This window comes from Pseudophryne corroboree (genome assembly GCF_028390025.1).
Source record: "Pseudophryne corroboree isolate aPseCor3 chromosome 3 unlocalized genomic scaffold, aPseCor3.hap2 SUPER_3_unloc_76, whole genome shotgun sequence".
NCBI classification, from domain to species: Eukaryota; Metazoa; Chordata; class Amphibia; order Anura; family Myobatrachidae; genus Pseudophryne; species Pseudophryne corroboree.
Genome location: NW_026967570.1, coordinates 58060 through 74602, shown reverse-complemented (window position 1 = coordinate 74602; position 16543 = coordinate 58060).

Here is a 16543-nt window from a genome sequence, read left to right as displayed (position 1 = left end):
TTACACTGAATAGGTGAGCTCAGGATACACTGTCATGCTTATTAGTTCCACTTACACAGGCTGTGTGTGGTGACCCGTTACACTGAATAGGTGAGCTCAGGATACACTCTAATACATATTACTTCCACTTACACAGGCTGTGTGTGGTGACCCGTTACACTGAATAGGTGAGCTCAGGATACACTGTCATGCTTATTAGTTCCACTTACACAGGCTGTGTGTGGTGACCCGTTACACTGAATAGGGGAGCTCAGGATACACTCTCATGCATATTAGTTCCACTTACACAGGCTGTGTGTGGTGACCCGTTACACTGAATAGGTGAGCTCAGGATACACTCTCATACATATTAGTTCCACTTACACAGGCTGTGTGTGGTGACCCGTTACATGGAATAGGTGAGCTCAGGATACACTCTCATGCTTATTAGTTCCACTTACACAGGCTGTGTGTGGTGACCCGTTACACTGAATAGGTGAGCTCAGGATACACTGTCATGTATATTAGTTCCACTTACACAGGCTGTGTGTGGTGACCCGTTACACTGAATAGGTGAGCTCAGGATACACTGTCATGCATAATAGTTCCACTTACACAGGCTGTGTGTGGTGACCCGTTACACTGAATATGTGAGCTCAGGATACACTCTCATGCTTATTAGTTACACTTACACAGGCTGTGTGTGGTGACCCGTTACACTGAATAGGTGAGCTCAGGATACACTGTCATGCTTATTAGTTCCACTTACACAGGCTGTGTGTGGTGACCCGTTACACTGAATAGGTGAGCTCAGGATACACTGTCATGCTTATTAGTTCCACTTACACAGGCTGTGTGTGGTGACCCGTTACACTGAATAGGTGAGCTCAGGATACACTCTCATGTATATTAGTTCCACTTACACAGGCTGTGTGTGGTGACCCGTTACACTGAATAGGTGAGCTCAGGATACACTGTCATGCTTATTAGTTCCACTTACACAGGCTGTGTGTGGTGACCCGTTACACTGAATAGGTGAGCTCAGGATACACTCTCATGCATATTAGTTCCACTTACACAGGCTGTGTGTGGTGACCCGTTACATGGAATAGGTGAGCTCAGGATACACTCTCATGCTTATTAGTTCCACTTACACAGGCTGTGTGTGGTGACCCGTTACACTGAATAGGTGAGCTCAGGATACACTGTCATGCATATTAGTTCCACTTACACAGGCTGTGTGTGGTGACCCGTTACACTGAATAGGTGAGCTCAGGATACACTGTCATGCATATTAGTTCCACTTACACAGGCTGTGTGTGGTGACCCGTTACACTGAACAGGTGAGCTCAGGATACACTGTCATGCATATTAGTTCCACTTACACAGGCTGTGTGTGGTGACCCGTTACACTGAATATGTGAGCTCAGGATACACTCTCATGCTTATTAGTTACACTTACACAGGCTGTGTGTGGTGACCCGTTACACTGAATAGGTGAGCTCAGGATACACTGTCATGCATATTAGTTCCACTTACACATTCTGTGTGTGGTGACCCGTTACACTGAATAGGTGAGCTCAGGATACACTGTCATGCATATTAGTTCCACTTACACAGGCTGTGTGTGGTGACCCGTTACACTGAATAGGTGAGCTCAGGATACACTGTCATGCTTATTAGTTCCACTTACACAGGCTGTGTGTGGTGACCCGTTACACTGAATAGGTGAGCTCAGGATACACTGTCATGCTTATTAGTTCCACTTACACAGGCTGTGTGTGGTGACCCGTTACACTGAATAGGTGAGCTCAGGATACACTGTCATGCTTATTAGTTCCACTTACACAGGCTGTGTGTGGTGACCCATTACACTGAATAGGTGAGCTCAGGATACACTCTAATACATATTACTTCCACTTACACAGGCTGTGTGTGGTGACCCGTTACACTGAATAGGGGAGCTCAGGATACACTCTCATGCATATTAGTTCCACTTACACAGGCTGTGTGTGGTGACCCGTTACACTGAATAGGTGAGCTCAGGATACACTCTCATACATATTAGTTCCACTTACACAGGCTGTGTGTGGTGACCCGTTACATGGAATAGGTGAGCTCAGGATACACTCTCATGCTTATTAGTTCCACTTACACAGGCTGTGTGTGGTGACCCGTTACACTGAATAGGTGAGCTCAGGATACACTGTCATGTATATTAGTTCCACTTACACAGGCTGTGTGTGGTGACCCGTTACACTGAATAGGTGAGCTCAGGATACACTGTCATGCATAATAGTTCCACTTACACAGGCTGTGTGTGGTGACCCGTTACACTGAATATGTGAGCTCAGGATACACTCTCATGCTTATTAGTTACACTTACACAGGCTGTGTGTGGTGACCCGTTACACTGAATAGGTGAGCTCAGGATACACTGTCATGCTTATTAGTTCCACTTACACAGGCTGTGTGTGGTGACCCGTTACACTGAATAGGTGAGCTCAGGATACACTGTCATGCTTATTAGTTCCACTTACACAGGCTGTGTGTGGTGACCCGTTACACTGAATAGGTGAGCTCAGGATACACTCTCATGTATATTAGTTCCACTTACACAGGCTGTGTGTGGTGACCCGTTACACTGAATAGGTGAGCTCAGGATACACTGTCATGCTTATTAGTTCCACTTACACAGGCTGTGTGTGGTGACCCGTTACACTGAATAGGTGAGCTCAGGATACACTCTCATGCATATTAGTTCCACTTACACAGGCTGTGTGTGGTGACCCGTTACATGGAATAGGTGAGCTCAGGATACACTCTCATGCTTATTAGTTCCACTTACACAGGCTGTGTGTGGTGACCCGTTACACTGAATAGGTGAGCTCAGGATACACTGTCATGCATATTAGTTCCACTTACACAGGCTGTGTGTGGTGACCCGTTACACTGAATAGGTGAGCTCAGGATACACTGTCATGCATATTAGTTCCACTTACACAGGCTGTGTGTGGTGACCCGTTACACTGAACAGGTGAGCTCAGGATACACTGTCATGCATATTAGTTCCACTTACACAGGCTGTGTGTGGTGACCCGTTACACTGAATATGTGAGCTCAGGATACACTCTCATGCTTATTAGTTCCACTTACACAGGCTGTGTGTGGTGACCCGTTACACTGAATAGGTGAGCTCAGGATACACTGTCATGCATATTAGTTCCACTTACACATTCTGTGTGTGGTGACCCGTTACACTGAATAGGTGAGCTCAGGATACACTGTCATGCATATTAGTTCCACTTACACAGGCTGTGTGTGGTGACCCGTTACACTGAATAGGTGAGCTCAGGATACACTGTCATGCTTATTAGTTCCACTTACACAGGCTGTGTGTGGTGACCCGTTACACTGAATAGGTGAGCTCAGGATACACTCTCATGCTTATTAGTTCCACTTACACAGGCTGTGTGTGGTGACCCGTTACACTGAATAGGTGAGCTCAGGATACACTGTCATGCTTATTAGTTCCACTTACACAGGCTGTGTGTGGTGACCCGTTACACTGAATAGGTGAGCTCAGGATACACTCTCATGCTTATTAGTTCCACTTACACAGGCTGTGTGTGGTGACCCGTTACACTGAATAGGTGATCTCAGGATACACTCTCATGCTTATTACTTCCACTTACACAGGCTGTGTGTGGTGACCCGTTACACTGAATAGGTGAGCTCAGGATACACTCACATGCTTATTACTTACACTTACACAGGGTGTGTGTGGTGACCCGTTACACTGAATAGGTGAGCTCAGGATACACTGTCATGCAAATTAGTTCCACTTACACAGGGTGTGTGTGGTGACCCGTTACACTGAATAGGTGAGCTCAGGATACACTCACATGCTTATTACTTACACTTACACAGGTTGTGTGTGGTGACCCGTTACACTGAATAGGTGAGCTCAGGATACACTGTCATGCATATTAGTTCCACTTACACAGGGTGTGTGTGGTGACCCGTTACACTGAATAGGTGAGCTCAGGATACACTGTCATGCTTATTAGTTCCACTTACACAGGCTGTGTGTGGTGACCCGTTACACTGAATAGGTGAGCTCAGGATACACTGTCATGCTTATTAGTTCCACTTACACAGGCTGTGTGTGGTGACCCGTTACACTGAATAGGTGAGCTCAGGATACACTCTAATACATATTACTTCCACTTACACAGGCTGTGTGTGGTGACCCGTTACACTGAATAGGTGAGCTCAGGATACACTGTCATGCTTATTAGTTCCACTTACACAGGCTGTGTGTGGTGACCCGTTACACTGAATAGGGGAGCTCAGGATACACTCTCATGCATATTAGTTCCACTTACACAGGCTGTGTGTGGTGACCCGTTACACTGAATAGGTGAGCTCAGGATACACTCTCATACATATTAGTTCCACTTACACAGGCTGTGTGTGGTGACCCGTTACATGGAATAGGTGAGCTCAGGATACACTCTCATGCTTATTAGTTCCACTTACACAGGCTGTGTGTGGTGACCCGTTACACTGAATAGGTGAGCTCAGGATACACTGTCATGTATATTAGTTCCACTTACACAGGCTGTGTGTGGTGACCCGTTACACTGAATAGGTGAGCTCAGGATACACTGTCATGCATAATAGTTCCACTTACACAGGCTGTGTGTGGTGACCCGTTACACTGAATATGTGAGCTCAGGATACACTCTCATGCTTATTAGTTACACTTACACAGGCTGTGTGTGGTGACCCGTTACACTGAATAGGTGAGCTCAGGATACACTGTCATGCTTATTAGTTCCACTTACACAGGCTGTGTGTGGTGACCCGTTACACTGAATAGGTGAGCTCAGGATACACTGTCATGCTTATTAGTTCCACTTACACAGGCTGTGTGTGGTGACCCGTTACACTGAATAGGTGAGCTCAGGATACACTCTCATGTATATTAGTTCCACTTACACAGGCTGTGTGTGGTGACCCGTTACACTGAATAGGTGAGCTCAGGATACACTGTCATGCTTATTAGTTCCACTTACACAGGCTGTGTGTGGTGACCCGTTACACTGAATAGGTGAGCTCAGGATACACTCTCATGCATATTAGTTCCACTTACACAGGCTGTGTGTGGTGACCCGTTACATGGAATAGGTGAGCTCAGGATACACTCTCATGCTTATTAGTTCCACTTACACAGGCTGTGTGTGGTGACCCGTTACACTGAATAGGTGAGCTCAGGATACACTGTCATGCATATTAGTTCCACTTACACAGGCTGTGTGTGGTGACCCGTTACACTGAATAGGTGAGCTCAGGATACACTGTCATGCATATTAGTTCCACTTACACAGGCTGTGTGTGGTGACCCGTTACACTGAACAGGTGAGCTCAGGATACACTGTCATGCATATTAGTTCCACTTACACAGGCTGTGTGTGGTGACCCGTTACACTGAATATGTGAGCTCAGGATACACTCTCATGCTTATTAGTTACACTTACACAGGCTGTGTGTGGTGACCCGTTACACTGAATAGGTGAGCTCAGGATACACTGTCATGCATATTAGTTCCACTTACACATTCTGTGTGTGGTGACCCGTTACACTGAATAGGTGAGCTCAGGATACACTGTCATGCATATTAGTTCCACTTACACAGGCTGTGTGTGGTGACCCGTTACACTGAATAGGTGAGCTCAGGATACACTGTCATGCTTATTAGTTCCACTTACACAGGCTGTGTGTGGTGACCCGTTACACTGAATAGGTGAGCTCAGGATACACTCTCATGCTTATTAGTTCCACTTACACAGGCTGTGTGCGGTGACCCGTTACACTGAATAGGTGAGCTCAGGATACACTCTCATGCTTATTAGTTCCACTTACACAGGCTGTGTGTGGTGACCCGTTACACTGAATAGGTGAGCTCAGGATACACTGTCATGTATATTAGTTCCACTTACACAGGCTGTGTGTGGTGACCCGTTACACTGAATAGGTGAGCTCAGGATACACTCTCATGCTTATTACTTCCACTTACACAGGCTGTGTGTGGTAACCCGTTACTCTGAATAGGTGAGCTCAGGATACACTCTCATGCTTATTAGTTCCACTTACACAGGCTGTGTGTGGTGACCCGTTACACTGAATAGGTGAGCTCAGGATACACTGTCATGCTTATTAGTTCCACTTACACAGGCTGTGTGTGGTGACCCGTTACACTGAATAGGTGAGCTCAGGATACACTCTCATGCTTATTAGTTCCACTTACACAGGCTGTGTGTGGTGACCCGTTACACTGAATAGGTGAGCTCAGGATACACTCTCATGCTTATTAGTTCCACTTACACAGGCTGTGTGTGGTGACCCGTTACACTGAATAGGTGAGCTCAGGATACACTGTCATGTATATTAGTTCCACTTACACAGGCTGTGTGGTGACCCGTTACACTGAATAGGGGAGCTCAGGATACACTCTCATGCTTATTAGTTCCACTTACACAGGCTGTGTGTGGTGACCCGTTACACTGAATAGGTGAGCTCAGGATACACTGTCATGCTTATTAGTTCCACTTACACAGGCTGTGTGTGGTGACCCGTTACACTGAATAGGTGAGCTCAGGATACACTCTCATGCTTATTAGTTCCACTTACACAGGCTGTGTGTGGTGACCCGTTACACTGAATAGGTGAGCTCAGGATACACTCTCATGCTTATTAGTTCCACTTACACAGGCTGTGTGTGGTGACCTGTTACACTGAATAGGTGAGCTCAGGATACACTGTCATGCATATTAGTTCCACTTACACAGGCTGTGTGTGGTGACCCGTTACACTGAATAGGTGAGCTCAGGATACACTGTCATGCATATTAGTTCCACTTACACAGGCTGTGTGTGGTGACCCGTTACACTGAACAGGTGAGCTCAGGATACACTGTCATGCATATTAGTTCCACTTACACAGGCTGTGTGTGGTGACCCGTTACACTGAATATGTGAGCTCAGGATACACTCTCATGCTTATTAGTTCCACTTACACAGGCTGTGTGTGGTGACCCGTTACACTGAATAGGTGAGCTCAGGATACACTGTCATGCATATTAGTTCCACTTACACATTCTGTGTGTGGTGACCCGTTACACTGAATAGGTGAGCTCAGGATACACTGTCATGCATATTAGTTCCACTTACACAGGCTGTGTGTGGTGACCCGTTACACTGAATAGGTGAGCTCAGGATACACTGTCATGCTTATTAGTTCCACTTACACAGGCTGTGTGTGGTGACCCGTTACACTGAATAGGTGAGCTCAGGATACACTCTCATGCTTATTAGTTCCACTTACACAGGCTGTGTGTGGTGACCCGTTACACTGAATAGGTGAGCTCAGGATACACTGTCATGTATATTAGTTCCACTTACACAGGCTGTGTGGTGACCCGTTACACTGAATAGGGGAGCTCAGGATACACTCTCATGCTTATTAGTTCCACTTACACAGGCTGTGTGTGGTGACCCGTTACACTGAATAGGTGAGCTCAGGATACACTGTCATGCTTATTAGTTCCACTTACACAGGCTGTGTGTGGTGACCCGTTACACTGAATAGGTGAGCTCAGGATACACTCTCATGCTTATTAGTTCCACTTACACAGGCTGTGTGTGGTGACCCGTTACACTGAATAGGTGAGCTCAGGATACACTCTCATGCTTATTAGTTCCACTTACACAGGCTGTGTGTGGTGACCTGTTACACTGAATAGGTGAGCTCAGGATACACTGTCATGCATATTAGTTCCACTTACACAGGCTGTGTGTGGTGACCCGTTACACTGAATAGGTGAGCTCAGGATACACTGTCATGCATATTAGTTCCACTTACACAGGCTGTGTGTGGTGACCCGTTACACTGAACAGGTGAGCTCAGGATACACTGTCATGCATATTAGTTCCACTTACACAGGCTGTGTGTGGTGACCCGTTACACTGAATATGTGAGCTCAGGATACACTCTCATGCTTATTAGTTCCACTTACACAGGCTGTGTGTGGTGACCCGTTACACTGAATAGGTGAGCTCAGGATACACTGTCATGCATATTAGTTCCACTTACACATTCTGTGTGTGGTGACCCGTTACACTGAATAGGTGAGCTCAGGATACACTGTCATGCATATTAGTTCCACTTACACAGGCTGTGTGTGGTGACCCGTTACACTGAATAGGTGAGCTCAGGATACACTGTCATGCTTATTAGTTCCACTTACACAGGCTGTGTGTGGTGACCCGTTACACTGAATAGGTGAGCTCAGGATACACTCTCATGCTTATTAGTTCCACTTACACAGGCTGTGTGTGGTGACCCGTTACACTGAATAGGTGAGCTCAGGATACACTGTCATGCTTATTAGTTCCACTTACACAGGCTGTGTGTGGTGACCCGTTACACTGAATAGGTGAGCTCAGGATACACTCTCATGCTTATTAGTTCCACTTACACAGGCTGTGTGTGGTGACCCGTTACACTGAATAGGTGATCTCAGGATACACTCTCATGCTTATTACTTCCACTTACACAGGCTGTGTGTGGTGACCCGTTACACTGAATAGGTGAGCTCAGGATACACTCACATGCTTATTACTTACACTTACACAGGGTGTGTGTGGTGACCCGTTACACTGAATAGGTGAGCTCAGGATACACTGTCATGCATATTAGTTCCACTTACACAGGGTGTGTGTGGTGACCCGTTACACTGAATAGGTGAGCTCAGGATACACTGTCATGCTTATTAGTTCCACTTACACAGGCTGTGTGTGGTGACCCGTTACACTGAATAGGTGAGCTCAGGATACACTGTCATGCTTATTAGTTCCACTTACACAGGCTGTGTGTGGTGACCCGTTACACTGAATAGGTGAGCTCAGGATACACTCTAATACATATTACTTCCACTTACACAGGCTGTGTGTGGTGACCCGTTACACTGAATAGGTGAGCTCAGGATACACTGTCATGCTTATTAGTTCCACTTACACAGGCTGTGTGTGGTGACCCGTTACACTGAATAGGGGAGCTCAGGATACACTCTCATGCATATTAGTTCCACTTACACAGGCTGTGTGTGGTGACCCGTTACACTGAATAGGTGAGCTCAGGATACACTCTCATACATATTAGTTCCACTTACACAGGCTGTGTGTGGTGACCCGTTACATGGAATAGGTGAGCTCAGGATACACTCTCATGCTTATTAGTTCCACTTACACAGGCTGTGTGTGGTGACCCGTTACACTGAATAGGTGAGCTCAGGATACACTGTCATGTATATTAGTTCCACTTACACAGGCTGTGTGTGGTGACCCGTTACACTGAATAGGTGAGCTCAGGATACACTGTCATGCATAATAGTTCCACTTACACAGGCTGTGTGTGGTGACCCGTTACACTGAATATGTGAGCTCAGGATACACTCTCATGCTTATTAGTTACACTTACACAGGCTGTGTGTGGTGACCCGTTACACTGAATAGGTGAGCTCAGGATACACTGTCATGCTTATTAGTTCCACTTACACAGGCTGTGTGTGGTGACCCGTTACACTGAATAGGTGAGCTCAGGATACACTGTCATGCTTATTAGTTCCACTTACACAGGCTGTGTGTGGTGACCCGTTACACTGAATAGGTGAGCTCAGGATACACTCTCATGTATATTAGTTCCACTTACACAGGCTGTGTGTGGTGACCCGTTACACTGAATAGGTGAGCTCAGGATACACTGTCATGCTTATTAGTTCCACTTACACAGGCTGTGTGTGGTGACCCGTTACACTGAATAGGTGAGCTCAGGATACACTCTCATGCATATTAGTTCCACTTACACAGGCTGTGTGTGGTGACCCGTTACATGGAATAGGTGAGCTCAGGATACACTCTCATGCTTATTAGTTCCACTTACACAGGCTGTGTGTGGTGACCCGTTACACTGAATAGGTGAGCTCAGGATACACTGTCATGCATATTAGTTCCACTTACACAGGCTGTGTGTGGTGACCCGTTACACTGAATAGGTGAGCTCAGGATACACTGTCATGCATATTAGTTCCACTTACACAGGCTGTGTGTGGTGACCCGTTACACTGAACAGGTGAGCTCAGGATACACTGTCATGCATATTAGTTCCACTTACACAGGCTGTGTGTGGTGACCCGTTACACTGAATATGTGAGCTCAGGATACACTCTCATGCTTATTAGTTACACTTACACAGGCTGTGTGTGGTGACCCGTTACACTGAATAGGTGAGCTCAGGATACACTGTCATGCATATTAGTTCCACTTACACATTCTGTGTGTGGTGACCCGTTACACTGAATAGGTGAGCTCAGGATACACTGTCATGCATATTAGTTCCACTTACACAGGCTGTGTGTGGTGACCCGTTACACTGAATAGGTGAGCTCAGGATACACTGTCATGCTTATTAGTTCCACTTACACAGGCTGTGTGTGGTGACCCGTTACACTGAATAGGTGAGCTCAGGATACACTCTCATGCTTATTAGTTCCACTTACACAGGCTGTGTGCGGTGACCCGTTACACTGAATAGGTGAGCTCAGGATACACTCTCATGCTTATTAGTTCCACTTACACAGGCTGTGTGTGGTGACCCGTTACACTGAATAGGTGAGCTCAGGATACACTGTCATGTATATTAGTTCCACTTACACAGGCTGTGTGTGGTGACCCGTTACACTGAATAGGTGAGCTCAGGATACACTCTCATGCTTATTACTTCCACTTACACAGGCTGTGTGTGGTAACCCGTTACTCTGAATAGGTGAGCTCAGGATACACTCTCATGCTTATTAGTTCCACTTACACAGGCTGTGTGTGGTGACCCGTTACACTGAATAGGTGAGCTCAGGATACACTGTCATGCTTATTAGTTCCACTTACACAGGCTGTGTGTGGTGACCCGTTACACTGAATAGGTGAGCTCAGGATACACTCTCATGCTTATTAGTTCCACTTACACAGGCTGTGTGTGGTGACCCGTTACACTGAATAGGTGAGCTCAGGATACACTCTCATGCTTATTAGTTCCACTTACACAGGCTGTGTGTGGTGACCCGTTACACTGAATAGGTGAGCTCAGGATACACTGTCATGTATATTAGTTCCACTTACACAGGCTGTGTGGTGACCCGTTACACTGAATAGGGGAGCTCAGGATACACTCTCATGCTTATTAGTTCCACTTACACAGGCTGTGTGTGGTGACCCGTTACACTGAATAGGTGAGCTCAGGATACACTGTCATGCTTATTAGTTCCACTTACACAGGCTGTGTGTGGTGACCCGTTACACTGAATAGGTGAGCTCAGGATACACTCTCATGCTTATTAGTTCCACTTACACAGGCTGTGTGTGGTGACCCGTTACACTGAATAGGTGAGCTCAGGATACACTCTCATGCTTATTAGTTCCACTTACACAGGCTGTGTGTGGTGACCTGTTACACTGAATAGGTGAGCTCAGGATACACTGTCATGCATATTAGTTCCACTTACACAGGCTGTGTGTGGTGACCCGTTACACTGAATAGGTGAGCTCAGGATACACTGTCATGCTTATTAGTTCCACTTACACAGGCTGTGTGTGGTGACCCGTTACACTGAATAGGTGAGCTCAGGATACACTCTCATGCTTATTAGTTCCACTTACACAGGCTGTGTGTGGTGACCCGTTACACTGAATAGGTGAGCTCAGGATACACTCTCATGCTTATTAGTTCCACTTACACGGGCTGTGTGTGGTGACCCGTTACACTGAATAGGTGAGCTCAGGATACACTGTCATGCTTATTAGTTCCACTTACACGGGCTGTGTGTGGTGACCCGTTACACTGAATAGGTGAGCTCAGGATACACTCTCATGCTTATTAGTTCCACTTACACAGGCTGTGTGTGGTGACCCGTTACACTGAATAGGTGAGCTCAGGATACACTGTCATGCTTATTACTTCCACTTACACAGGCAGTGTGTGGTGACCCGTTACCTTGAATAGGTGAGCTCAGGATACACTGTCATGCTTATTAGTTCCACTTACACAGGCTGTGTGTGGTGACCCGTTACACTGAATAGGTGAGCTCAGGATACACTCTCATGCTTATTAGTTCCACTTACACAGGCTGTGTGTGGTGACCCGTTACACTGAATAGGTGAGCTCAGGATACACTCTCATGCTTATTAGTTCCACTTACACAGGCTGTGTGTGGTGACCCGTTACACTGAATAGATGAGCTCAGGATACACTCTCATGCTTATTACTTCCACTTACACAGGCTGTGTGTGGTGACCCGTTACATGGAATAGGGGAGCTCAGGATACACTGTCATGCTTATTAGTTCCACTTACACAGGCTGTGTGTGGTGACCCGTTACATGGAATAGGTGAGCTCAGGATACACTCTCATGCATATTACTTCCACTTACACAGGCTGTGTGTGGTGACCCGTTACACTGAATAGGTGAGCTCAGGATACACTCTCATGCTTATTAGTTCCACTTACACAGGCTGTGTGTGGTGACCCGTTACACTGAATAGGGGAGCTCAGGATACACTGTCATGCTTATTAGTTCCACTTACACAGGCTGTGTGTGGTGACCCGTTACACTGAATAGGTGAGCTCAGGATACACTCTCATGCTTATTAGTACCACTTACACAGGCTGTGTGTGGTGACCCGTTACACTGAATAGGTGAGCTCAGGATACACTCTCATGCTTATTAGTTCCACTTACACAGGCTGTGTGTGGTGACCCGTTACACTGAATAGGTGAGCTCAGGATACACTCTCATGCTTATTAGTTCCACTTACACAGGCTGTGTGTGGTGACCCGTTACACTGAATAGATGAGCTCAGGATACACTCTCATGCTTATTACTTCCACTTACACAGGCTGTGTGTGGTGACCCGTTACATGGAATAGGGGAGCTCAGGATACACTGTCATGCTTATTAGTTCCACTTACACAGGCTGTGTGTGGTGACCCGTTACACTGAATAGGTGAGCTCAGGATACACTCTCATGCTTATTAGTTCCACTTACACAGGCTGTGTGTGGTGACCCGTTACACTGAATAGGGGAGCTCAGGATACACTGTCATGCTTATTAGTTCCACTTACACAGGCTGTGTGTGGTGACCCGTTACACTGAATAGGGGAGCTCAGGATACACTGTCATGCTTATTAGTTCCACTTACACAGGCTGTGTGTGGTGACCCGTTACACTGAATAGGTGAGCTCAGGATACACTGTCATGCATATTAGTTCCACTTACACAGGCTGTGTGTGGTGACCCGTTACACTGAATAGGTGAGCTCAGGATACACTGTCATGCTTATTAGTTCCACTTACACAGGCTGTGTGTGGTGACCCGTTACACTGAATAGGTGAGCTCAGGATACACTCTCATGCTTATTAGTTCCACTTACACAGGCTGTGTGTGGTGACCCGTTACACTGAATAGGTGAGCTCAGGATACACTGTCATGCTTATTAGTTCCACTTACACAGGCTGTGTGTGGTGACCCGTTACACTGAATAGGTGAGCTCAGGATACACTCTCATGCTTATTAGTTCCACTTACACAGGCTGTGTGTGGTGACCCGTTACACTGAATAGGTGAGCTCAGGATACACTGTCATGCTTATTAGTTCCACTTACAGAGACAGATGGCATTGTGTGACCTCTCTGTTACAGTGATAAGCTGATCCCCAGGATATGTTCTCATGTATCATAACTAAGCTATTATGTGACAGCAAACACCCAGCAGACCATTCCCAGTAGTTATATCACAGACACCGTTTTATAGATGTGACACGCAAGTCTAATGACGTTATCAGAGATAATTTGCTCTTATTGAGACACAAACTGACAATTCTGAACTGTTAAAGTTTTAATGCTGTTAAATAAACTGAATGTACGGTTATCTTTGTCTGTACTAAGAACTATTGTTTATACCAAGGATTATTGGTTATCAGCAAAAGTTGTATTCAATTCAGGCGTCAAATGTAGATATATTTGTTCCAATATATATACATATATACAGGGGTAAAGAATGTGCGGGACTCAAACAATTACAGGCGCTGGAAAAAATGTAAATACTTAACAATGCGTTTCTAGGGTCGATTTCACTCTACTGTGTAGATAGAATTCTGTTTTCTTCCTTTCCTCTCGTGTGGACGTTACCATAGGAGAAAAATAATACAAATGTGTAATAAAGTTTATAACTGCAAATAAGTCTCTCTTGTTGCTATGCACTTTAAACAGCAAGGATAATGTTCGATTCTTTGAAGAGGCGTACCCCAACTCACTTTTCCACACAATGGGTTAAACCCATAAAGGTATCTTTTATCCACCACTGTGTCAGAAAAAATCAATCTGGTGATGAACCCTTATGACCGCGAAGGATAAGCGTACCGCACTTACAGAAAAGGAGACTGATTCAGGCACATAAAGGTTTCTTTCGTGGATGACTTTCTATTCCTTTCTGCAAGGTGCTTTTTCCTCTCGTGTGGCAGTCACCGTGGAAGAGAGGAATTGTATATATATGTGTGTAGTAACATTTTTAACTAAATGAAATTATTCTTCGTTACTGTGTACATTCACACATAAGGAAGTGATAGTTATTTTACTGGGAAAGCTTAGCCCATCTCACTTTTCACATAGAAGGTAAAAGCCGTAAAGGTATCTTTTATCCACCATTGTGTCAGATAAAAAGCAATCTAATGATGAGCCCTTTTGACCAAGAGGGATAAGCATACCTCACTCACAGAAAAAGGAGACTGGTTCAGGCACATAAAGGTTTCTTTCATGAGTGGCTCTCTATTTCTTTCGACAAGATGTCCAATCCTCTCGTGTAGGTGTCACCATAGAAAATAATTTGTATAGATATGTGTAGTAATGTTTTTAACTAAACACCGTTCTTTTTCGCTACTGTTCACTTTCATATATAGGAAGGTGATGTTTATTTCAATGAAGAAACGTACCCCAACTCACTTCTCAAATAGATGATAAAAGCCCATAAAAGTTTCTTTTATCCACCACTGTGTTAAAACCATATCAGTCTGGTGGTGAACCCTTTAACCCAAAGGAATAGGCGGAGCTCACACAAGACAGAGCTGATAGAAGCACATAAAGGTTTCTTTTTGTGTTCAGTAGATAAATGTAAGGCGTACCCTACTCACAGAAGAGGTGGTTGTAATCAAGCACATCTGGGTTTCTTTGGGAGACTGAATGTGCTGGTCAAACAAGGCTCTCGTCTCCGTGCATAGGGGGTAATTCCAAGTTGATCGCAGCAGGATTTTTGTTAGCAAATGGGCAAAACCATGTATACTGCAGGGGAGGCAGATTTTACATGTGCAGGGAGAGTTAGATTGGGGGGTGGGGGGGGGGGGGTCAATCTGCAATCTAATTTGCAGTGTAAAATAAAGCAGCCAGTATTTACCCTGCACAGAAGCAAAATAACCCACCCAAATCTAACTCTCTCTGCAAATGTTATATCTGCCTCCCCTGCAGTGCACATGGTTTTGCCCATTTGCTAACAAAAATCCTGCAGCGATCAACTTGGAATTACCTCCATAGTGTTCCCCAATAGTGATGTATTAGTCAGAAAAAAAAAATTCTCACCTACAATGGGTCCACATGAAATGGATATAGTTTTTATTAAAAAGAAAACAAACAGATATTTTTTTAAAAATTACAGAGTCTGAAAAGGTGGTAGCAGCAAGACTGTAACATAAAATACAAAAAAACAATCCAAAAAGCACAAGGTAAAATTTGCATGTACAGAAAATTAACTTAAAAAAGTATTTTGTTCATACCTAAGTGGTATATTGGAATGGATCCACACTCTCAGCTGGTGGACATGTTTCTGCCTCTCATAGGCCTTAATCAAGACTTATGTGCAGTTAAAAACTTTATTACACATTTGTATTATTTTTTTTCCTATGGTAACATCCACACGAGAGGAAAGGACGTCCTGTGGAGAAAACAGAATTCTATCTACACAGTGGAGTGGAATCTACCCTAGAAACGCTTTGTTAAGTATTTAAAAATGTTTCCAGCGCCTGTAATTGATCGAGTCCCACACATTCTTTATCTTTAATTTGTACAATCTTTGAATCATTGGTGAGGAGCATTTGTGGTGAATCATTCTGCGGGCGGCTCCTAGTGCGCCATTTATTGCGGTTCACAAAATTCTCTTTTCCAACCATTGTCATATATACAGGGGTGTAGCGAGGGTGGCTCCGGTGGAGTGCGAGCTCTGAGGGCGCACTGCCACCCCCTTCCGCGGGCCACTGTGCTGGCAGCCGCTGAGTAGGAGGAGAAGCAGTGGCGGCGCACACTAACTTGGAGACTAGGTAGGGATCAGGGCAGGCCAGAGGTGACAGCTGGAGACAATGACAGGCTGAGAAACGCGTCAAGTGGGACCCCTGCCTATGTGGACATA